Source organism: Osmerus mordax, chromosome 9 (assembly GCF_038355195.1).
Source record: "Osmerus mordax isolate fOsmMor3 chromosome 9, fOsmMor3.pri, whole genome shotgun sequence".
Classification (NCBI taxonomy): Eukaryota; Metazoa; Chordata; class Actinopteri; order Osmeriformes; family Osmeridae; genus Osmerus; species Osmerus mordax.
The window spans coordinates 11,720,644-11,747,162 of record NC_090058.1 but is presented as its reverse complement, the minus strand read 5'-3'; the positions used below and the strand labels follow the sequence as shown (position 1 = coordinate 11,747,162).

Below are 26,519 nucleotides of genomic sequence, written 5' to 3'. Positions count from 1 at the left end.
GTACTCCCTGAACAAGTGCGTCTTGAGCCTTTTCCTGAAGGTGGGGAGACAGTCAGTGTCTCTGATGGAGGTGGGGAGTTGATTCCACCATTGGGGGGCCAGACAGGAGAAGAGCTTGTGTCGGGACCGGGCGCTCTTGCGCGGTGGGACCATCAGACGGTTGTCAGAAGAAGACCGTAGGTGGCGGGTGGGGGTGTAAGGCTGGAGCATAGACTTGATGTAGTTGGGTGCAGTCCCGAAGGTACTGACCTTCCTACCGCTCGGAAGGTCTGTACCAGGGTCTTGAATCTGATACGGGCCGTGATGGGAAGCCAGTGGAGGGAGATGAGGAGCGGGGTAACATGGAAGCGTCTGGGTAGTTTGAAGACCAGGCGGGCTGCCGCATTCTGAATCCTCTGGAGGGGATGGGTTGCGCATGCTTGGAGACCGGCGAGCAGCAAGTTGCAGTAGTCCAACTTTGAGAGGACAAGTGCTTGGACTAGCAGCTGGGTGGAATGCTCAGACAGGTATCTCCTGATCTTCCGGATGTTGTAGAGGGTGAATCTACACGATCGGGAGACCGCAGCAACGTGGGCTGTGAGGGAGAGCTCATCATCCCAAGGTTGCTGGTAGAGGATGAAGGGGTCACCGTCGCAGATCTCAGGGTGATTGAGAGATCATGGGAGATGGAGGGTTTGACCGGGATGATGAGGAGTTCTGTTTTGGCAAGGTTCAGCTGGACATACTTGTATACATGACAATAGAGTCGACTAGACTGGAATAAACCTGCTTTTGACCACCATGAAACATGTAACCACTATTTAATGTATGACCTATTGCACATGAGATAGTCCCTCCTAAATCCAGTTTAAATTTCTGAGTAAGAGAGAAAGAGAGAGAGAGAAACGAAGGGAGAACACTTGAGAGGATATCAACTGCATTTTAAAACATTTAATCTTAAAACACCAAGCAAGGCTTGCCTTGGATTCTCAGAAGGAACTCCCCCAACAGAAGGATCAATATTCAATATTCTCCTCTCATAGCTGAGGATTAGTCAGATAGCAATATCATTACTTTTCTTCAGTAATTACCGTCCCAATGCACACTGCAGCCTAGACATCGCCTAATGAGTGGAATTAATAGGCAGCTCTTCCAGGTCAGCCTGGGCAGCCATGTTTTCCATTGCTTTAGCACTGACCTTGACCCTGTTACCACTATGGCCTGCTAGCTCAGCTTTTTTGCAGTCACTGACAGAAACAGTTCAACACATGAATTAGAACCAGATGTATTTGAACTATATACAGTATGAACGAATATCTGATGCCGTGTATGGTAACTAGATAAGTGGAGTGCACACACACCACAATCCATGTAGATATACCTAATTTAATTGAATCCCACTTTTTCCCTTCTAGTTTGAGTATATGCATTTTACTCCTTAGACCTCCCTAACACACAAACACAATGCCTTTTTTGATTTTATATTGGTTAAGGTAAGTTAGTGAAACACTAAGTGTTTTACAGCGAGAAACAGCATAGTCGTAGTTCACACACATTCTTCAATTAGACCTGTTTACACATTTAAAATCTTAAAATAACAGTAACATGATGGCAAAATTAGATATGATTATTCCTTTTATTCATGTAACACAATATTGGAACTTGAGCAAAGTCATCTGAGGTCTGTTCATTCATTTATTACAAACAGAAGCCAAGACATGGAAACCGAACACCATGTAAAATCCAACACTTTCAAATAACATTAAGTAAAAATATAGCATCAAGCAACGTTGAGGGGGCCTAGCAGTCTAGCAGGTGAAAAGACACAAACAAACATTTTGGACAACTTCAGAACAGAGTTACGAGTACCTAAACCAAGTTTGGTGTTACTGCATCAAATATATAACCTAACTTCCTGTTTGGTGGATTAGTTTGATTAGTTGTAACGGACACAAATAAAAAATCTATCAGATTTATGAGGCTTCGTCTGAAGATCATCCGTGCCAATCTTACGCCAAGATTGGACAACATTTGTGACCTGTGGAAAAAAAGTAAACTTTTTCATAAAGTCCAATATAATGGAAAATCCAATATGGCCAACCTCATTTTTTTAAATTGTTGCTGACAAGACTCAGGGGACTGTCCCAGAGGAATGTGCCAAATTTCACAACGGTTCTTGGGGCTGCATAGGGGCTGTTTTTCTGTTAGTTCATTGATTCCATCTTTAGTTATTAATTTTAGTCAGTATGTTGTGCACTGCAAACCATATTGTGCAGACATTATACTGTATGTGCATGATCCCACCTACAATTGGCAACACTGACATTAAAGTCGAAGTAGAATTACATATCTAACATAATCCACCTGAAATAGCCTGCAAAAAATAGGTTGAGTATCAAATAAATTGCACATTTATGCATACTATTAAATACCTTTTTCTTTTTTTTTTATCTTTGGCATAAGCCTACTTTAAGTTTGCACATTCGCTTTTTCTAGGCATTGGCCAGTGTTGTAACTCAATTACCTATCAGAATAAGATTCATAGTCATGATGTTTTATGCATACAAGTGTAGCCTCTGGGAAGTGGGCACAGTGGGAGTCCCTGCTGAGCGCACTGTTACAAAAGGGGAGAGTGAGACAGTCGGGGGGAAGGACATTTAGAATTAAGACAGGGGCTCAATGTATTTCATATTGCAAATCTGATCAATGTTATCTGTGATTTAAACCCCTCCAACCCTCCCATGTCCTTTTAGAAGAAGTCTGTAGTGCAAAATAACATTATGAATAATCAAGCTAGCCCAACACTTTAAACAAAAAATATGTTTCACAATCCCCAATCCTCCCTAACTCTCTACAATAAAGTCTAGGGATTTGAAAGTCAGTTTAATCGGATGTCATCACATCTATGAAAAACTGTGGGCAACCGATATGTACGTATGTTTGGGGAAACTGCAATGTAAGTAAGCAATGTAAGCTATGCTCCAGGCAAGGTCTTCTTTGCCACTGAGGATAATTGTTTTCTTTCCTGTTTCAGCCAAAAGTCCTCTGGAGCATATATTTTATTGCTTTTCCGAACCATCATTCGTTAAATGTTTTGAACATGTTGAGTGCAAATTCTATATGACTTCTGGGCTCTAGCCATTACTATATGGGATCCATACTTTGAGCCTGAGGTGTTTTTTTAATCTTTTGAATCATGCTGCTTCTGTTTGGCATTAATATTTATTTACAAACATTGTTTGTAGTCATCTTTACTCACATGATACTTTTACATTCTTTATTGCCCATGCCACAATTTGCTTAAAAAAAAAAGGTACAGCAACTACCCCCAACCCTAACCCAAAAAGACGGGTAAGTACCAGTGTCCAGTCATACTTTTCAAAGGAAGCTTTCATATATGCCTCTTCCTGTGCAAGTGCACTGGCCTTTCCCAGATGCCCCCATAGAAAATGACATAATGCCAATCAACCAGCAGGCTGGAGCACTGACAACATATTAACTATTCTCTGTCGGACATATAGGCCACAGACTATCACACCTGGTGGGCACATCCCATATAAAAGCCCATCCCTAAGCGTGTGCGTGTGTTCTTGTTTGTGTGCGTGTGTTCTCCATGTATGTGTGTATGTGTTCGTGACAAGGTTGAAGGTTGGCGAGACTGCTGTGGCAGTCAGCAGCAATCATGGACACACAGAGTGCCCTTCAAGGCCTGCTATTATTTTCCTAGTGCCAATAAAAACCCTTACAGTTGGCACTTACTGTTTGCCAACACCAGTCCACCGAACCTGTCTTTAATGGCAGTCAGTAAATCACTGGTCACACGTTCAACATCTCTGACAATATCCCGCAACTTTATAGTATAGTGTCTTTACACATTTGTCATGATGCAACACTGTATGTCTTGTTGAGAAGAAAATACCTTTTTATTAACTTTCCTGCTTTCCTGTTTTGTAACACTGGCCCTAACCCTAACCATTCTGTTTTTAAAGCTTGAACATAGCATTCATTACAAATGCTTCAATTGAAAACATTTAGCTTTCACATTTTGCTATGTGCTATCCAAGATCACACATCCAGACATTCAATGCAAAATGCTTGATGACATTTTTGGGGGTTTGAATAGTACAATATTGCTCGTTGCATACAGAAAGAACGATAACGATGTCAAGTAGTCATCTGAAGTACAATGCACTGTTTACACGTCCAACAACACTTCTACTCTTTTTCCTTGTAGTCTCATGCTAACTGCAGAGAATGTTTGCCACATTTTTGCTCAACTGCATAAAGTGTGAAATATGTCTCTAATTAAAAAGACCTTTGGAATTCTTTCTAATTGTTACCCTCTTCCTTTTTTTCTCTTCACACACACACACACACACACACACACACACACACACACACACACACACAGACACACACACACGCACACACACACACACAGACACACACACACGCACACACACAGACACACACACATAATTGTGTCCTCTGGCAGTTAATTTTGAGTGATTAGAATGGGGATTAGTGTGGGCACAGTGAGCAATCTGGCACTTTGAAGCTGCTTTATTGCCCAGACTGCACTGGACAGCATTTGAGCTGTTTTATGTCATTACTGAAACCGCCCTCCCACATATATATACATACACACATACTTGTGTGAGTGACAATAAATATTTTTTTAGTGAATTGATTTTGCTCTCACTGCAATTCCATCTTTGCATTGAGTTGCAGTCTTTAATTGACTGCAGCATGTAAAACAAAGTCTGCGTGACCTTCTTCACCATCATCTGTTACAATTCCCAAACAGAGTTTATATTTAACAGTTCAATTTCTGTTATCTGACTATCATGATTATCATGTTGTTGTCATCTCGTCTGAGATCACAAGTCAGCCAGAATTTTTACACATCAGAACAGTGATTAGTTACTGTGTAGTCATTTCTATCACGGTTTATGCATGATAATGACTTGCACAACCATGCAGGCCCCACAAAGATATGCAAGCGGAAGCGGTAGCGGTAGTTAATTAGATTGTTTTGTGGAACTCTTCTAGACTATATCATTAATAAAGGGATTATATCCAGAGGAATCTTCTGTTCAGTGCAGCTGATCAAATAGAACAATTCAAATACAGTGAATGATATGGTGCTTTTCTCAGATGTTGAAACTGCTATGGGGGACTGTGAAGGGGGGTTTGGCTAGGTTTCTAACCTTATCCACAGTCAATGCGTAACACCCACCAGGGTGATGATATCCTGCCCATAGGAGCTAAAGTAATTATCACACCGCAGCAACTGATAAAGCTGATGTGTTGCGGGTGTGTGCAGGATGCACTTGGTTAATGCTAAATCCAGATAGGTGTTAAAGCAGCCTCAGCGTCAGCTAAAACTCAACAAGCTGCAAAGAAAGGTAGGTGGCTTAGAGAGAAACGTAATTCGACCTAGGGTGACAATTAGTTATTCCGAAGGAAAGGGCATCCTGAGAATCTAACAACGTAGATTTACTGAAGGGGATCTCAGAACATGTGCAGAGAGGAAGAGCACACGGTATGAGTATTTCACCCACGTCATGACCACTGGGACGAGGCAGTCTGAGTTTGTGCTAGTAGGCCTAATTTAGCACATATCCAAAATAATCAATATTGAATAGGCACTTGCTATCAGTTAGGAACAAATTGTGAAGGCTGCCTGTTATTTAGATTAAGGTTCTTTATCATGTAAAAGACACAGGCGTTAAGAATCAGTGTTTTATGTGTTGCATTAGGTTTGTTTCAATATTTTTCAGTATGTAAACTGACAGTAAAAAGAGGGACATTTTCCTGAACAATTAACCTCAATTGTTTTTTTGTTTTTTATAATAACACAACTTTATGTCCTTATTTCATTAGTTATTGTCAAAATTATTTCATTCACGTATCTGAAACGTTTACACAATTATTATTGGATTTTAAAAAGATTAGTATAAAATGAGATAAAATGAGATTCAGAGCCGAAGCCATAGGTGTTAGTTTTAACAACAGTAAATCTGACATCTGTCTACTATGTAACACTTTGAAATGGCATGCCTTTTCGCAGTACCTTTCAAGAGGGCCTACATACTGTATATGTTTCAGTCCCACCTAAACAATGTGTTGGATTTATTAAGTTCCGAAATAAACTATTATAGGTAACTGTACAATGAAATAGTCTAAACAGTACTAGTTTAGAAATTAATAGTTATCTGTTTCATTTGTAACTTTTAAGGGGCCTATTTTCAACACAAAGTTTAAAATCAGGGGGTTGAGTCTTCTAAAACTGATTCTCCCTTCACTTATTGTGCCTTGACAAAGAGTTTTCTACTTAGTCTGAGTTATGGCCCTCATTAGGTAGCACAGTCAGTTCCCTGTTTCTCTCTGCTCGACAGTTGACCGCAGGTTAATGAATAATAATAAATAATAACACACTAATGATTGTGCCAGGGGGTTGCGCATGACAGGCATTTGGTCAAGGAGGCTTGTTGGCGTCCGAGGGCGTCAGAGACGGAGAATTGGAAAGACATTACACTCCTTTATCTCCAGGATCATAAGGGTCCTTGAGCCAATTGGATTATGCCAAGGACATTATACACAATTGATTGGTACCGTGTTGAGTGAGGGAGTTCAGCCTTGTGGATGGGTGTGCGTGACAAGAGTATTACCTTTTAGATTGTATGGTGTGGGAATGGAAATTGCATTGACTGTTATGAATGGATATCTTAGTAATGGATTATCTTTCATTCGAGGAAACAGATGAGATTGGGAAAGTGTGAACAAGGTGACAAAGTTTAGAGTATTAGAGGCCTTTATACTGAATACATGTTCCACCCTTTTCAAAATATGTGCAATTGAGCTGTGTAATATCTCAATAATATTTGAAATAGATATCTGCATAATATTTAATAACATTTCAAATGGATGGACCAACATTTATTTATTCTAAATGTTATTAGAATTGAACAAGTTGTATGAACACATACTTTACCTATGAAGTGTGGATACAAATTCAGTGTTCACTCAGTCTTCACACAGTTTCTTACATTGAAAATAATTGTTTATTTCATTCTTTAGCATGGGATACTTTATGTGGCTAACTCCTCCTAGCTTTAACATCTTATAGAAAGTAGAGAAGTTGGTTCGCATAAGGGTCAGTTGGTCAGATGGTTACAGACTCAACACAGAGTACATGTTCTTATTCGTTGTCAATGCTCAAGTATGCGGTGTGCTGTCACTGCACAAATCTATCTGAAATGTGTAAATAGGAAGCAATAGGTATAAATTAGGAATACAACAACGTTGGTAAATGTGGTAATGTGGGATTTTGTCATTGAGGCTGAGAAATATTTGAATTAACCATGGCAACAACTCAACCTTTTCAGATCATCAGAACAAAACATTTTCAATTCCATGTCCATGGAGTGGAAGAGATCCACGGCTCCTGCAACTGCTCACTACTCACAGAAAATAAACGAGGAATTTCAATGAGGAATTTGACATCTGTCCTGGCATTCGCAGCTACAACCATTGTGGCCTGACTCGGAAAACCAGGAAACCTTGCCACTTTTCAACACACACCCAGCTGTTGCCATGACATTAACTATTCAATTAATTGATGCTCTGGCATTTGGCTGTCCGCCCAGATTAACACCAAAGTCTGTCTCACGAGTTGATAATTTTCTCAATTACTAAACCTGCTGTTAGCTGGTCGGTGTGAACATGAAGACAATTACCGTCATCCAATTTATACAGCTAGGAATATATATTTGCTTGGTGTATAAATGTATGTTTTTTATTGGCAATTTGGAAGAGTGCCATACGTCTCCCGCACACGTTTTTTTCCATCTACCCCTTGACAGGCCTTGCCATTCTTGCACACAATCTTGCTTCAAGTTTTTTATCCTTCTCCTTAAGGGAATTAGTATTCATGGAGTGTATCAAATACTTTTTCCCCACACAGCAGTCTACATTTGACAGCTTAGAGAAGTGTTTTTTTTCCAGTGGACTCACACAGTGTTTTCCGTACCTGCTGTGCTTTGCAACTCGATTGGAAATCATAATTGCAGTCAGTCAAAAGAAACATTTAAGATAAATCCTTTCACAGCCAAACGGCTCCCAAGGCCACACACACACAAAAATTGAAGCTAAAGGAATATAAAATGTGTGATTATGAAGGCCCCGATAAATCCCTGGACTAAAATAGATTGCTTGTGCTTTAATATGGATTTAACTGGTTGAACTGATTATTTTGATAATTTTCTATCTGTAGATGCATGATGCTTCCAAAGTTTCTTTCACACTGATATAGCACTGACCAACACCCAAAGTCTTTTGTTTATGATCTTGAAATAGTTGGTAAAGGAAAGGTTGGTATTAAATCTTTTCAGGTATTATCATTCTCACTTGTCAAAGTCTGTTGTGATTTAAATGACACTTCAGAGTGTTGCGGCAACCCCACACATCACTCTGACTGAAAACATTGCGTACACAGTGTCTAAACGGTGTAAAGGACGCATTTTCTCGCATTAAGTAGTTCTGGACAGATTCAACTCAGTGTAGAAACACACACACGTCAACCCCAGGTAGGTGGTCTTAAATCCTTTATTACATCTACAATATACCATGAAGGCCTAGAGTGCCTCAGAGTTGGGTGTCCTTTCAGCAGGAATTATCTGAAATCTCAATCTTTAAGAGCGGCCATTGGGTTTTGTTTACATCCCTGAGCAAGGCCTTTCTTGGCCTGTTAGTTCCTTAATCAATTTCACAATTAAAGAGCCTACGATGCTCCTGGGAACTTTTTATGCTCTCTGAGGTCTACAGAGTCCTTTGGACTTCATCGATTGGTCCTTGTTTTGACATGCTCTATTAACAGGTGGACCATAAACCCAGTATTTTGTAACAGCCTGATCTTGCTACCTCACATGACCAGAAGGGTGCTAGTTGCTGTCAGAACGCCAGGGAGCTCAGCTCGGAGGATCTAGCAGTTGGGCAACACTTGGTCACATAATTTATATGTAAACTTGAGGCATGCTTGATAATATTTAAGATAATATGAATCAATATAATGTAAATCAATATATTGTATGCACCTGCCCACCACAGCAAATACCTTGTTTGCAAACACTTACTTGGCAAATAAACACAATCCTGATTATGATTTTGAAATAAGTGCACAGCCAGCCAAGTTTTGTTGAAGCAAAACAGACTGATACAGGAAGGAATATGCTTGTTCTATGTTCAAAACTACGGCATAACCTGATACTCACTTAATCCGTGATACACACAAATTCACAAAACCAAGAGTAAAGGCCAGGAGGCGAGACAAGTGACTGTCTTTTGTTCTGACCGATGCAGTAAGTGATGTAGTGATGCATCGCCACCATGCTGCAGGGAACTCAGTACGAAAAAACCTCACCCCTCACAATCATAGGACAATCGACACTGTGGCTCAACGGATAAGTGCAGGTATCTCATAGGCTAAGGCCTGACCGCAAGGGCCCAGGTTTGATTCCAGCCCAAGCCATTTCCTGCATGTCCTTTCCTATCTCTCCCTTACACTTCAAGTAGCTGTACACCGTCTCTATCCTAATACAACAGAAATGCCGTAAAATAAAATAAAAATGTAGTTCAGGGAGGGTGCTGAGTACGGTCATGCCCAACTGGCGGGGGGCCTACAATCCCTTAACATCTGCCTCATCAACATCCCAAAGCCTGAACCTTGTCTCAGACTAATTAAAACATCTAGGGGAATGGAGATCATTGATGAGAAAAGCAGGTGTGCAGGGCTTGAGGGCTAATCTAGCCAGAGGGTTTCTCATACCGCAATCAAATTAATTCACCTTGTAATTGGACAATTGAGATGCTCCAAAAATTAAGAGAGGAAGACAAAAAGTTAAAGAGATATTCCCTGTGGATATCGAAGGTAATCGTCACCGATATTCAGTTCAACAAGGTTAAGAAGCACGAGAGTGCCAAATGTCTGCTGTCCTGCACGGTTTCCAAAAGAAATGTGAAATTCAAAGTTAGTTAGTCTGGTAGTTCATACTTATGAACCATGTTGGGATATCACCTCATCGCAATTACAGTTACTGTAACTTATTTGCTCTTCCACATCCTCACATTCTCTCTCTCTCTCTCTCTCTCTCTCTCTCTCTCTCTCTCTCTCTCTCTCGCTCTCTCGCTCTCTCGCTCTCTCACTCTCTCGCTCTCTCTCTCTCTCTCTCTCTCTCCCTCTGTGACAAAGCTTGTAAAAAGGGTTATACAAACAACATCTGATTTCATACTAGCCCTGAGCTATGCGTTGCCTCTTGCATACAGAAACACTTGATTTGAGAAGCTTCCAATCCTCAAAAGCCCATGATTGACCAGGCAACTATCCACCACACAATCTACTCAGAACGTCATTGAGACTCAAATCTGTCCTTTCAGGGCTAACGAAAAACAATTTTATTAGAAAGAATTTTGGAAATACTATATTGAGCCATTTGTGGGACTAAAAGATGTTTGTCTTGGGGGAATGTCCCTGTACTTATTGTAAGTCGCTCTGGATAAAAGCGTCTGCTAAATGACTACATGTAAATGTTTGTTATTATGTGCAATAGCACATAGTAATTCACTGTGAAGATCAAGGCAAACCAACAGACCCAAACAACGGTTACAAACAATGATTTTAGGCTTAACGGAGGTGCAATTGATGCCTCATAATAATAGAAGCATAATACAAATAATTGAGATACTTTTAATAAAATGTCAAAGCTGTACAGACATGTCAGGTAATACTAATACACTTCATCACCAAATCACTTTGCCTTGCAAACATTGTGCATAAAAGGCTAAACCCATTCTCATTCAATTCTGTCCAAGAGCACTGCTCAGAGTGTAAAGCCCAAAGAATACTGAGAAATAAATCATTGTACAGTATCATAGAAATAGAGAAGAGGTGAAAAATGATAGTTATGTAATTGCGATGGTGACCCCCTCATCCTCTGCCAGGAACCTCAGGGTTACCAAGCTCTCCCTCACAGCCCACATTGCTGCAGTCTCCCGGTCATGTAGATTCACCCTCTACAACATCCGGAAGATCAGGAGATACCTATCTGAGCATTCCACCCAGCTGCTTGTCCAAGTACTTGCCCTCTCCAAGTTGGACTACTGCAACTCGCTTCTCGCCAGTCTCCCAGCATGTGCCACCCGCCCTCTCCAGAGGATTCAGAACGCAGCAGCCCGCCTGTTCTTCAACCTACCCAGACATTCCCATGTTACCCCGCTCCTCATCTCCCTTCACTGGCTACCCATCACGGCCCGTATCAGATTCAAGACCCTGGTAGTGACCTTCTGATCGGTGAACAGGACTGCAACTGCCTACATCCAGTCTCTCCTCCAGCCTTACACCCCCACCCGCCACCTTCGGTCTTCTGACAACCGTCTGGTGGTCCCACCTCTCGAGAGCGCCCGCTCCCAACCCAAGCTCTTCTCCTTTCTGCCCCCTAATGGTGGAATCATCTCCCCACCTCCATCAGAGACACTGACTTCAAGAAAAGGCTAAAGACGCACTTGTTCGGGAGTACAACGGTACTTAAGAAAGATATGTTGGATCCGATGTTAGGTTATTTCCTCCAGGAACACAATGACACTTATTGAGGGACTTGTTGCACTTGTTGGTTAGTTTTAACTGATTTTAGTACTTGTACTCGCTGTAAGTTATATTATTGTTGCTTGCTTTTCTACAGCTACAATCTTACACTTTTGAGGTCCATGTTGTTGAATTTGTCATTTGTTTAACTACTTACTGCTCTTATATTTCTTCCTATTGGAATTTATTTGCTTTTCAGAATGTATGCTTCATGTTTTTGCTACCCGCAATGTTTTTGGGGCTATCTCGTTGTTTATGATCATTGGCCTATGTACTTTTTGTAAAGCTCTCTCTTGGAAGTCGCTTTGGATAAAAGTGTCTGTTAAATGAATAAATGCAAATGTTATGTAAATGTTATGTACTTTGAAGGTCATGGTGAAACTTCTGACACCAAGACTATTAAAAAATATTCCATAAACTAGTTTACGTCAGACCCAATACCTTTGATAAGGTAATCTTAAAAATTATAATCACAAGAAAATAGTATACAGATAAATGCTCACTGATGTCCATTCTCAGTCATTTCACCTCTTAATTCTTGCTTTTCCAAGTAGTATTAGTGTATTTGAGTCAATGTGGTGTCTCATACAAAACTGGTTATTTGAGTTTGTATTCCAGACCTTCCTAAACAGAACATGCACACTGGTAAAGAAATGGAAGTGTTGTGGACCCTGGACTTGGACTCCCCTTGACCTGTGAGCTTGTTTGCTGCCTTTTTGTGGTTTGGGGGACCTTTGTGTTTTTATCCCATAGCTTGTTGTGACAACCTTTTTAGGTGAATAAATCATTGTTCAACTTTGAGCCCCATGTGTGGACTCCCCTTTTTGCCACGGTCCAAAAGCCAGTCGTGACTGTGATTCTGTTTATGTTAACAGATCATGCTGGACAGAACCAAGGTTTCGCACTTGATGGGAAAGCACAAGGGCCTGGTATCCCAGCCACGGCCACATTGTTAATCCCTTTGGTCATGGTCTTTGTGTGATTAATCTATTTCAGTCCCAATTTTCTCCTTAATTTTCGCCTGTTTCTCCTCCTGGTTTTCAACTGTGTAAATTTTTTGCATTTATTATATATTTTGAGTTAAAGTAATTAACTTAAGTTCTTCTGATGCTCGCCTGTGTTTGGGTCCACTCTGTTCTGCACCTGCTTGACAGGACAGGAGGAGCAGACATAGGGCAGGATGATTAGGGTCTCCAATAGAAAGACACAGGGCAGGGTGATTAGGGTCTCCAATAGGAAGACATAGGGAAGGGTGATTAGGGTCTCCAATAGAAAGACATAGGGCAGGGTGATTGAATATACTACAGCTGGGTGATTGGGAACGAGACACAGGTGTGTTGGTAACCAGTAACCAGGGGAAATGGAGAGAGAGACCGAACCACAGCACAGTCACACTAAGGGATACCAACTCAAAAACAACCCTCTAGGGAAAAACTGGGGCATGACCATGACACTTGGACTGACAATGAATGGCTTTGCAATTTCAGAAATGGCAGGAACACATTTCTCTACCTCTGCCAATAGTTGAGACCTTACCTTGACCAGCACATAACTTGGTACAGGATATGTTCGACAGTGGAGGACTGTTACATTTACATTTATGCATTTAGCAGACGCTTTTATCTAAAGCGACTTCCAAGAGAGAGCTTTACAAAAGAGCATAGGTCACTGATCATAACAACGAGATAGCCCCAAACATTGCGAGCAGCCAAAACATGAAGCATACATTGTGGAAAACCAAATAAGTGCCAAAGGGAAGAACCTGCATGGCAGTTAAATAAGTTACAATTGAACAACATGAAACTCCCCACAAGAGTGCAAGAGTGTACCTGTAGAAAAAAAAAGAAAAAAGAAATCAGTAATATTACAGGTTGTAGTAGACCATAAAATACAGTTTGGGGATCTTAATGTAGGTTGTTCTGGTACATGATGAGAGAATGTTTGCAAACTCCACAATATTCCATAAAGGCCAGTCTGATAGACTTTTCTCACTGTGAACACAGGACGTCCAGGAGGTTAGCGTTCCCTTATTAATAATAGCTGATGCCGTATATTCATTGCTGCCAGGGGTCCATATCCGGGAGGGCAAGCCAAAACACAAGACCAGCAACGGTTTGATTACAAACTGAATTGAGCAAGAATGTGTGCAGACAGAGCGGTCGGCAAACTGGCGTTGCTTACTCAAAAGAAATTATCACAATGTCAAGATTCTCACATTGAAAAAACAGGTCGCTCCGCATACTTTGCTAGAATCAGACTCAACCTACACTAATGTAGGCTGCAAAATTTTATGTGAAAACAGTTTTATTATTTTGCAGAATATACTGTACTTTAGAAACCAGCAGTGTAAACCATCCCTTCACTTGAGGTGGAGGTCTTGCTACTCCCCTTTCAATGAGATTAACAACAACTGTCATGCTATTACTTCACCTGCACCTACTGTCTGACAGTGTGGTAATATGGTTTAATGTCCATTGGCGAGGACCACAGTGAAAAGGTCAGGTCAGCGATCGAGGGTGGGAAAATAATGGCTGATGTGTCTCTCGCCATGTTTTTGACAGCACGGTCATTATGGTAATGCCCCTGGACGTGTAAATTCAAGGCGATGAAGGGAGCTTGCTGTCACTGTGCCTAGGGCATGGAGTGAGGAAGGTGTGTGTGTGTGTGTATGGTGGCAGGGTGGCGGTAGATAATGGCTGACAAAGACTAAACGAATGAATGTCCTCCTCACCTCTTGCAGAGGAATCTCTACTCCACTATAGACTCAAATGACCCCTGGCCTTTCTCTGCTATGTTCAGCTGTGTGGCATGAGGGTGCAGATTGGCACAAGTAATAATATACAGTCCTTACATTAACCCCAATACACTGAATTAATCATTTTTAGGTTGAAACTCAACAACTAAGTGGTAGAGTCAGGTTACTCAAGGTCACATTAGTATACTGTAAGTATTTCATGATTGACTGACACTATGGTAAGAATCATCATGAATGCAAGGTTGCCTTCTTCAACAGGAACCACAGTAAACCCAATGTAGCAGTGTCTTCCAACACCACACCAGTAAGACAGCATTCTCACCACCATCCTATCCGCTCTAAACCCATTACCAAAACCTATTGACTGACACTATGGTAAGAATCATCATGAATGCAAGGTTGCCTTCTTCAACAGGAACCACAGTAAATCATCAAAAAGTTTTGTCACTGCCATAAGTTTTGGCAGTGACAAATGTTGTGTTTTGCAAAGTTTGCTGGTTCAGTATTTGAGGAAAATGTTTTCACATTTTTAAAGAATACTGAAATACAATAAGGCACATTTAATATTTTTCAAGCTTTTTTGGGGCGAAAATGTTCAATATATGCAAATAGTCCCCTCTTTTACAGCAGTCAATCTGCTCTTAAAATCCAATCAGAATGATAGTGATTTCACGTGGCTAGAACTAGTTCACACTTTCCCCTGTGCTGATGATATGACTTACTGAAATTATGTTAGCAGTCATTTTATGCCAAGGCCCAGCAAGCTTTGCAAACACAAAATGCATGTCGCTCCCAATACTTTTGGCCAAGGCTGTACATTGGAAAATATGAGAGGGGGACCTCTCCACTTTGCATTTTATGGCATCCTTATCTTTCCCAAAATGTTTCAAAGGGTTTTCCTAGACATGACTCCAGTCAGGAATGATAGATGCGTGCAAGGACTGTTTACCAAGATATTCCAAAATACACTTCTCATTACAAACTACGAATCTCACAGACCCCTGCTTTACAGGACTTTGGATGTTCAGTCTTTGGCAAGATCTTCTAATATGTTTTCCTTGATCTGCCATAAAGTAATATTCAGGTGGTGCCTTCTTATTCTTAGCACCCATACAACGCTACACCAATTAAGGGTTGTGAAAGGAATAAATAAAGTATATTGTGTAGGAGGGATGGAAATCCTGAACTCTTTAAAGTCAATAGTGTTTGGTAAGTTGTCATGATGCACATATGTACACACCTTTAATTGATTTGTCCTTATCTCAGTGGCTATGGTGGTTCATAAGAGCAACACTGTTAAACATTCGATGTGTTCTACACATCATGGAAGTTTACATTAGGTTGAAAAAGTGATTTAATGTAGCCTATCACAATGGCATAGATACTGTGCTGTACAGGGTTAAGAAATTAAACTTACTTAGTTAAAAGAACTGCGTTATGAGTGAGATGGAGAAATGTTGTGGAGGAGTCAAATCAATTATTTCCTAGATCACATCACCGCTGTAGCAATGCCATTGCTCAATGTACCTCATACTATAATATATTTACAATTGCTGAAGGGGTATTGTAAGAAAATTGATAATATTTTTTATAATGACGCATTATTTCCTAAATATTGATAGTAAGTTGCTGAAGAAACTGTAAGGAATCTGGGTGCGAAAGAAGGTAATGTTTACCAAGATATAGTCTTTAAAAAGGATAGGGTACCCACAAATCTCCTGCTGTTTGCAACATTATGCATCATCATTCATCTTTATAATAAACCGTTTGATTCTATCAATAAAAACACAGGTGGCTACCCATGCTGTTCTCTCTCTCCTTGCCCATCAGAAATTGTGTTGCTGACTTATTGTTGTGCATCTGCATGAAGCAAAAATTGCTGTTAGCCCCCTTATTTCTCCTATGCACTGTGTTCCCAGCAGGCCAACATGTAATATTGCTACTATGAAGAGGCACTGATGAGGAAAGTGAAGTAAGTGAGGGCAAATGGGTAACTGCTAACATCTTAGACAACAGTAAAGTGTGGTAGGTGTTCTACAGTGAGAAGCCCCCTTGGAATTGCTGGGTAATGGTATGCTCGTCCCTCAGGTTAAGCGAGACATTTACGGGTTCCTTCGCAATGTCGTTATCTCCAGCGGAGCCTTTTAAAGGTACAGTAGTCTCAAGTGGGAGCATTTGAAAGGGATGGCGTCCGAAAGACGTCCCTTGTCACTTCTTCTCTGAGGGACTACTGCAGGAGTCTGCTAAACTGCTGCATGCAAATTTTTCTGTCCATTGGAGCACATTTACTACTGTGTGCTACTGTGAAAAGACAAATGTATTGGTCACAATTTCTATTGGGAGCTGTAAACAATGAAATTGTAAAAATGTGGGTACCGACAAAGGTAATTCTCCTACCTAAATAATGTATGATTTGTCAGCTTTGAAACATGTTCATGTCCTTACATAATTCAGCTTTGGCAGTATCTGCCAGAACCACCCCACACTCTCAAAGCACACACACATAATGCAAACCACTTTTTGTTTCTTACTCACACATACTGTGGACATGCATGCACATATTGGTTGTCCTTCACATGTTATTGTTAATGTACTTTGAATTGTACTGTTCAGTCCTAATATAGTAAATAAAACCTCAAAAATCTTTTTTATAAAGAAATTAAGTTGGCTCTACTTAAGGACAAATGTACTTTTTTGCGTAACTTTTTTCCTTCAAATGTTGCTGTCCCAAAGCTCTGGAAACATCAGTGCTGTGTTTTTTCATCTCCTAATATGTTTTTTCTTCGCTCTGACATCATATCACTCACAGTAAAGTTTCGACTGTGGCGGTAAATTGACATACTCTGTACCGACTTGTTAAAAAAGCAACTGATAATGTTAAATCTTCACAAGGGTTTTCGCCTGTGCCTTTCTTACAAACAGCCGGCTTGGTAGCATTTTGAAATGCCACATCACTCATGTGGTCGTATTTCCTGAATAAACTGGGTGACAGTCTGGATGGCTCCAACAACAGTTACCTTTTCAAAAGGGTAAATGGAGGACATTGCAGGAGATTTTAAAAATGTTTCTGGCAGAAGGAAATGGGTGGGACGCTCAGAATACTTCATTTATCATAAGCTGACAGAATTATATTTAAATTTGGTTTCCTGACCCAACGTAGTCCACTTCAACCAAGGAGTAATGCAGTGTTTATCCTAGGGCCAGAAATCTTGATGCATCGTCTATTTTTTTTATTCATTGAAACCAGGGACTGACAGAAATTCCGAATTACAGTGGCTAGGAGAGTCTCTTTATAGTCAGAAAAATCAACAACAAAAAAACAGAACAAAGTGGTCAGTGTTGTGATGAGAGGTAAAGTTTTTAGGGAAGAAAATCCATTATAGTCTTTTAATAGAATGCTTACACAGCTTGATGACATAGATTAAGTATCTATACCTAGCATGCAGCACCTACCCTTCCACGAATTGCATTTGAAATGATGGTCCGCAGCAGATGTCACATACAGTATCATCAGGTAGAGCATTTGTAATGTTACCAACTTGAATTTGAAAAGGGAACTGGAGGTCAAACGTATCTTTTTTATATACTTTGGGCTTTCTGAAATCTTGGCAGTTTTGAAAAGTCAGCATGTCAAATCATCAGGGAAGGGCGGGAATAAATTCTCTTCATGCTGCTCCCGCAAGACAAGTCTGTTTCTCTGGAGACTCTACTCTGTGACAGCGACCTCGAGCCTGACCAGACCTGCCAAAACATTTATGAGAGCCTAGTGAGATGACCCTGAGATGGACACCACAAGTTCCCATCAGGACTCAAACTCTGGCTGCATTAACATTAACAATGTCATGTGTTGGACCCATACCTTTAGTTTATCACAAATCACTTTGGTTTGATTTCAAAATTCCAATGTATTTCAGGAACACTACTTAACTACTAAATAAAGGTCAAATGGGCTGTGATATTGTTGTAATCACTATCCCTACCACTTGTCACTCAACCAGACTTGCTGTGACTGGGGTTTGACTGCTCTGTCTGAGAAACGACACACCAGTGGTTTAGATCATATCTATCTGACATAATGTGTGCGGTTTAGTCTGAACAAGTGTAGTGTATGATGGAAACGTACTTTTTAGTTTACCAAGGCTCCGAGCAGTAACCTGGACGTCTCTCTACAAATTGAGCATGAGATTGTAAATTCAGCGCTTGCTTTCTAGCCTCACCACTGGCCAAAATAATGGAATGAAACATTCATCCTTAAACTGTACTGTTCCCTCATGCAATTATCTCACCCAGACAGAAGTATAGTCAAAGACAAAATAATGTATTTATAAAATACTGTGGACATAGGAGCACCCTTTGTTAATTACCCCCCCCCCCCCCCCCCCAAAAAAAAAGAAAAAAAAAAAGAAAAAATGGCAGTTACAATTTTCCGTGATGGTTTTAAGACACTAATCGTGTACCTCCTAAATGTGGATGATGCTTAAAAATTCACTACCACAGTATAGTAGTTTAATGAATGGTTTAGTCAGTGTTTTTCCACTCCCCAGAGTTGGGTGAGGCTATTAAGTACATGAGGGATGTCTGGGGATATTTCCTTAAATAGTCTCTGCAGGGCTTTGATTCTTTCTTTGTCAATATCTTTTCAATCCAACCCTAGGGTTACATTTTTCTTCTGCTGGTGAAGGTGAAGGTTATTCTGTTTTTTTTTTTATTGTGGCAGTTATTCAGAATCAGTGATTCAGCAGAAAATATGAAATAAAAAGATTCTAACCTACAGTACCTCCTACGACTGTTGAAAGTGCTCGTCTCAATGCCATAATATTAAAGGTTAGCCTTAATCGTGTCAAATGGTACCCCTCCCCTTTTCTTTATTAAGATGTCAACTGTCATCCATGCACTCATTTACTATGGAAAGTCTCCTCAACTCCCTTCTCCTAGAGAGGAAATCCTGAGATAGAAGTCATTAGAAGACAAAGAGCCTCCCTTCAGAAAGGTGACAGCATAGCCTTTTGGAGGAAAGATATATCCGTCATTGTTCACAACCGACATACTGCAGATCCTAAAAAGACTGTTGTGGAGATGAATATCTCATGAGCCGTCGCCAAGGTCAAAGGTTTTGGTATAACATTACAAGGTCTCTACATGTCAAGCCTTTCTATATCAAACGTGTTGCATTTTTTCAGTGCTTTATATTATTAACTCCTAATCCTAACCCTATAATATAATACTTGAAACAATGTTTTCGTAGTCTTATCTGCAGGGGAAACAAAGAAAAAACTTAGTTGGGATTGTTGGGGCATGTAAAATGCAGACCATTCCTTGGCACTGATCACTTTTAGCACTTGTTCTCCATATAACGTTACATACTTTATATGTTGGTTTTCAATATGTTTTAGTGCAATCAAGTATTTTATCATTAAAAACCAATATGTTCTCTTCTCAAAACCTTTATTCTCGATTACATAATACTGGTAGCAATTTTTTTTCTCTCTAAGGCTCTTCTTCCACAAAATCATTATCCTCCAAAAAGGAGCTCTATTGTGGTTGACACAAGCGAGAGAAATTTCTGCTGGACCACTACATGCCACACCAGTTTTTGCCAGGTTACTGTGTGCCAAGGCATCACCACAACAACTGGGTATCACCACAAAAACATGCCTTGAATGCCCAGTCATCAGGCTTATCTGTGTACTCATGCTGCAGATGGATGTTATGAGTGCTACTTACCATGTTTAGGATTGACAGGCTGAGAAAGGAGGGGCTTTTTTCTAGAATCTTGGGAAGAGAGAGGGATGGATGGCTGTGGCGTAAAAAATGGAGGCTTTAGAGAAACGAGTGCACAGTGCGCCTCTGTGCATCTCCTCTGTAAGCTGGCCCAACCGAATCCACGTCTTGGCTTTCATCACTGTATTCTCTTTTATTTTCACAGGATTCTCTATCTATTTTTTAGCCCTCCATTTCTGCCCCCAATCAATATTGATATTTCTCTCTTTCCTCTCTCCCCTATCTATTTCAATCTATCTCATTCTTTACGACTCACTTTTGCATGCTATTTCCCTCTCGTCGTGGATGCCTTGTCGTAATTCTAGAGTAGACAGTTCCTTCCTGACAGGACTATGGCCACCACCACACTCCAGCTTTGGCAGCTCTTCTCTCTGTTGGGGGGGCTTCAGGTGGTCCCCAGCCATCACAAATGCCATTATCTACCAAACCCAGGGAGAGCAGTCCCTCAAACCACACACAGACACACACCCCAGATACATATATAGATACCCAGTTGCAAACCAGCTGTGAAAGCTCGAGCAGTGTGTACAAATCAAAGAAGAGATGTGAGCAGGGGCCCGGCAAGGTTTTTATTCGATCCATTCATCATATTTTGTTCTGACATTGTGCCAGGGAAGTACGAGACAGGACTAAAAAATAGCCAAGGATATTTCTCTTTTTTTTCTCTTTTGCTTTACATTCGGGTGAAATGAGGTTGTGTGTGAGTGGCAACACAATCGCACAATAGTCATTTAGACATTTTACTTGTCTAAAATGGCGTTTTCACGTATGTAATACTACAGTTACACAATTGGCTGAAGCACCACACTTTTTTATTTATTTAATGTTTGATCACACTCACCAAGACTTAACAGGGCAGACTAAGAGGAATAACCTCATATGCTCATCTGACAATGTCACCAAAATTACATACAAAATATAATGTAGCTTTATACCTAAACTTACAGACAGGCTTCTCAGGCAGAGAGCTGTTCTGAAGCAGGACCCTAACATAACCGTAGCAGAACCATAACATCAAAGCATGTTTGCCTATTAAATATCTTCAATTCAAACTAATTCATGAGTAGACCAATTTGAATTAATTGGATGTCAAAATGTGATCTTGAATTACAAGACTCTTTTGTCAGTTTCTGTACATTGAACGTCTGCATTTGTGATCTTAACTGACAAGTTGCGTTCTGAAACAAGAAAAAATGCAGAAGGGAATTTGTTCATTTTGATTTCTGATATAATGAATCCTGTAATTACAGTAATTCTGGCAAAAAGTATCCTCAATCCTCAATACCATTCAATCGTATTGAATTTGTGCCGAAATGAATTGGTCCTACTAAAGTCAATATTGATGGTTGAACTTTTCATCATCAGATTGGAAAAGAAAGAATTCCTCTTTCAAATTCTTAATTTTTTTCGTTCATGTGGATGTCAATTTCAGTAAATTGGAATCAAACTCATTATGCAAACTCACCTTCCTTCTCTCTTCTGATTGGCTGTCTTACAGTTATGACTCACAGAAGGCTCATTACGCTCGAATGCATGCAAGGTCATAAATCCTGGGCGACCCACAAATGAACACACACAGAGAGAACCAATCAGGGCGATTGCTGTTTTCTGCATTGTTGCAGTCCCACAATGCAATGGCTCTGTGATAAAATCACAGCCCAATTTAGCAGCAGGAGAGTTGCCACCCCTGTGTTACATTATCTCTAAGTGGTGTAGGAGAAATCAGGGATTTCTTATGTGCCTATGTTAATTCAGTAGACCAGCTATTGCCTTTTTATCTGTTCATGTATTCTGTCTTATTGTTCGTTCATGTGTGTTCCTACTGTAACCTGTATTATGTACTGATGACAGTCAAGTGTCTATGATGTAGTGTCCGCCTGATTGAATGACAAACATCTGTGACTGTATGTTATCTTTGTTTTTTCTTTCGACTATAAACTCTGTTCTCTGACTTTCCTGACCTCTGACCTTTTTGGGTGGGTCTGTCTGTATGTGTTGAACGAGTCAAACACAAACCTCTGATGAAAACTGGTCCTAAGGGGAAGGATGAATCAGATTCAGTACCTGCATACATTTAAACCAGACTACTATTTACACTTCTAGGTGTTTTAACTGAGTGCCTTGGCCCACATAGATTTTTTTTTAAACACATCAGCTTTATTCACCTTGTTGAATTGCTTTCAAGAGTGGACGCAACTCTCATGTTGCACCCCATTGTCACAAGTGTACTTCTAATCACCAATTTTTGTATTATATTTGTACTTTAAAACAATTTGGTGACATTTGTTATCCTAATCACTCGTTACAGTACCTTTCACTGAACGCTAGGCACACTTGAAAATGTACATGTGTGTGTGTAAATTATCTTGAATGAACAGCAACAAATGTCAAGCTATTTGTATTAAATCCATGCTTTGTCTCTGCTCATTCACAGTGATTGCATAATGTTTTGGTGCTTTGTGGTATATCTAAGACTCTCAACATTACATACACACTATTGGTTAATCACAGCCATCTGAGAATGTGCTATGAATCATGCCCCAAAAGTTGTTTCATAATCCTTCAAATATTAGATCCAAGCACATAATAACCCAAGCACATAATCCTTCCTGAAAGGACAAACTAATTAGCTTTTAAAGGTCTTTTGACTTTGATGCATCCAATTGGTGGCTCCCTCTGCCCCCATTGCGGATAGGGGGAAAATTACGCAGTGCAATCTGAATGTCATCTTGTTATGTAACAGTGTTTTAGATCTCCATTTGAGACCATTGATATCAATGTGTTTGCTTTGGTGTGGCCTATTTGACATTTTTGGCATCCAGTCATCATTAATTCATCAGAATTATATCTTCAGAGTCGTTTTCAGAGCTTCGAATGGAGATGTGAAATTGGACATGAAAGCCTGTATCTATGAGCACAATGCTGAATTCATAACAGTTGTTAAATTACACGTTGACTGTTTAAGTGGCTATATTTCTTAATGAAGTGATGTTTAATAAAAAAAAAGGCTAATAAAAAGTATCTTTTTGACACTCCCACCACTTTTCATTATATTTTTGAAATACCAATATTTTATTCATAGTCATTGCCATGTAAAAAAGAATTATATTGCTATGATCTAATTATATATACAATTTAGCTTATGCAGATAATGCTCTATTACTTTAAACTAAATTGACCTAAAGATTAACCATTGTGCCTTACATATTGAAGGCATCAGAGTTTTTAAACTAATCAATTTACATTGTAAACAAGTTAGAATTTAAACATAAGTGGTGTAACTGTAAAGTTGAGTGCATTAGTTTGGCATGGAATTATGAAACACTGAAATCACAAAGCTAAGATCTTAGATTTATTCCAGAAGACAACTATTACCAGTTAACTAGGCTGAATATATCACGTGAGGAAATGGCGTCCCCACAACGCAGAAGTTCAGCCTTCATGAGACAACGGCAGTTCATTTTCATCGCCATGGTAACCAGCAGAAGTGGTGGATGGGTGCATCTCTAATAACACTAGTAGCAAGCATAATAATAAACCACTTAAAATAATGCTTCCCGTTCACCTTTTGACAACAAAGATATGAAAGTTTGCTCTTTTTTTTGCATTTTACATTTTCGATTAATAGAGATTGGATTCCTCGTTTGAATGGCTGTATAAAAGCTGTACCTGGAAAACAATAAAAAATCCTATTGTGTGGATAGAATTTTATGGAAAACCGCTTGTTTGACCTTTTAAACTCTGTTACATACACACAAATATTTGTGGTGCGAAATCTAATCTCCATTATGATAATTAATTATGCAGAAGATGTTACTGTATCCACGTATGATTTCAAACAGATTAGAGATGATTGGAGACAGGTTGCAAAATACATCTTTTACAATAAAGACAACGATAAAATAATTATGACACTGACTGTCTCTCCACCTTCAAGAAAAGGCTCAAGACGCACTTGTTCCGGGAGTACAACGGTACTTAGGAATGGTTCGCTTGACCCGATGTTAGTTCCCTCAAGGATCACAATGACTCTTGCTCAGAGACTTGTTGCTCTTGTGGTTAGTTGTAACTGATTTCAAATTGTTTGTACTCGCTGTGATATATTGTTTTTTATTATTGTTGCTTGTCTTTTTTTTCCACAGGTACACTTGCACTTATAGCAGTTCATGTTGTTTAATTGTAACTTGTTTAACTACATGCTCTTATGGTTCTTCCCTTTGGCACTTACTTTGGTTGTTCACAATGTGTGCTTCATGTTTTGGCTACTCGCAATGTTTTGTGGCTATCTCGTTGTTATGATCAGTGACCTGTGCACTTTGTAAAGCTCTCTCTTGGAAGTCGCTTTGGATAAAAGCGTCTGCTAAATGAATAAATGTAAATGTAATGTACACACTCCTGTCAAAGACAACATTTTTGCAAGCATTCGACATCTAGTGAAGATATAGAGGCTTAAGTTTATGTCACTTTATCTTTTTGAAGAACAACGTTTCTTTTGTACTGAACAGCAATATTCTGCAATATGCTGTTCACCACATCACTTCTCTTAGTGAATTTATCTGTATGGAGTTTTCACGTCCCGTACTTTTCAACATATTGCATATTGGATCCACAATATAACTACTTGAGCATGTAATTAAATACATCTTATTTAAGCAATTACATGAGTTCAGTAGCGTAATGAGGGTCAAAATGATCTCAATTTGCGTTTTGACTTGACAAATTGAATGAATAATTAAGACTAAAATGGAGGGACACCTGGCTCCTGTATTTAAATAGAAATTAGCCCTATTGTAATGTCAGTAAGAAAAGGAGACCTATTAAAATTACAGTAATCTGATATGACTGGGGTTGAAGGGTTCCTTCAAATCAAGAGATCAAAATGCCATAACTGTTTGTGGCACATTGCGAGATAGTGACATTGAAAAAGTCAAAGTCAATAGCTAGGTTTACATTGTAGCACAAAGTCAAAGGGCTTTGAAGTTCAGATACAGATGTTACTCAGTTGGCGTGGAGACCACTAGGATACCATATTGAAGGGATCCAAGGCTCCATCGGTTAGTGCAGCTCAACATGATGGCAAACACATTCATATTTATTTCTTGCAAACTGCTCATACAAACTTCGTCTAGAACCACGTACAGCGCCTGTCATTGCATCTTAGTCCTTGGTCTCAAGAACACCTCAACAATGCAAAGCAGGTTGAAAAAACCTCACTTGCCAGATGATTTGTTACAGATGACCATCTGGGAAGTCGTGCTTGGAAATACTTGGCAGGTGATTGTGTGAACCATCTGTCTATTTCTGTATCACAGGCTAACATCAACCACGCCCACAGCTGCCAGTACTTCCTCATATAATGCTGATGAGTTCAAACCACTTTGGTTCGGGCAAAAACTTTGTTAAATGGATTCTCAGTGGTCATGATCTCACAAATTCAACTGTTTCACAAGGTTTAGGTAGAATGACCTCACACAGAGAGGAACGTCAAGTACCTTAGGTATGTATTGCAGGCATTATATTTTTGATGTTGTAAATATTCTGTCAATGTGAAACCAGTAGTCGATCATATGCAAAACCACCAATAATTGTCTACTAAGTCTTCAACTGATGAGATATATTGGCCAATTAGTCTGCCTGTATAATGAAAACACTTCAAATCAAACTCAAATTATATTTAGATCCCATAGGCACTATGGTTTCGGCCTGCAACTCAAGCCATCAGGGACAGAGCTGCACCAGTGAGCTCCCTCCCATGGCACATTACATTCTTATCTTATTATTGTTTTATGTTAGTATGTCTAACAGGGCAACTATGTACAGTATGACGTGATGACTGATGAGCCAAGTCTTTCAAGGATTATCACTATGTCCTATCAGCAACCTGTCCAGAGCATTTGAGGTGTGGGAGTTACTAATAGCCTGTCGTTTCAATATGAAAAATGTTAGCCAATGTTATTGAGGAGACCTTGAGTTATTGAACGTCTTGTTATTTGTGATTAAACTTTCAGTCTAAAATGTTTGAAGATATGAAGATAACAAAATGGAAGATGAACGTTGACTGAATGTGTTCTAATCTTGGTTCTGTTTGCTTCATCTGACCATGATCTTCAGTATGCACTGGACCGGGTGGAGGGTCAGCACCAGCATGTCTGAGGCCATGGTTCTCTGCTGGAGAACGGTGGAACGCTCCCTCCGAATTGAGAGTGAGTTGCTGCCCCAAGCAGAGCTGAAGTACCTCCCGAGCGACAGTAGAAAGGAGCGTGAGATCCACAGGTGGATTGGTGAGGCATCTGCAGTGATGCAGGTGTCACGCCGGTCTGTTGTGGTGAAGAGGAGGCTGAGCTGGAAGGCCAAGCTTTCCAT

General features: G+C 39.9%; 1 pseudogene; it reads right to left on the bottom strand.

Annotated features, from left to right (window-relative positions):
* LOC136949119 (uncharacterized) lies at positions 1–26,519 on the bottom strand (annotated as a pseudogene).